Below are 245 nucleotides of genomic sequence, written 5' to 3'. Positions count from 1 at the left end.
AGTGGCATTAGGATAATCATGGCTCCAGAGTGGAAACTAAAAGTAAATCTTGGCATTATGATTCTAAATAGATATCTTGACGTGAATTTTTTTTTATTAAATTGCAAAATATGCTGAAGCAAGGCACCCAAATTTGGATGCCTTGCGGTTCAAGGGTGGGCCAGTATCAGGCCATTAGGCTCCCTTGATTGTTGACTCTCCTAGGTCTGTGCTTATAGCGTGGCTCACGCAAACACTCAAGCTTG

This window comes from Penaeus monodon, chromosome 15 (genome assembly GCF_015228065.2).
Source record: "Penaeus monodon isolate SGIC_2016 chromosome 15, NSTDA_Pmon_1, whole genome shotgun sequence".
NCBI lineage: Eukaryota > Metazoa > Arthropoda > Malacostraca > Decapoda > Penaeidae > Penaeus > Penaeus monodon.
This window is presented reverse-complemented; position numbering follows the sequence as displayed.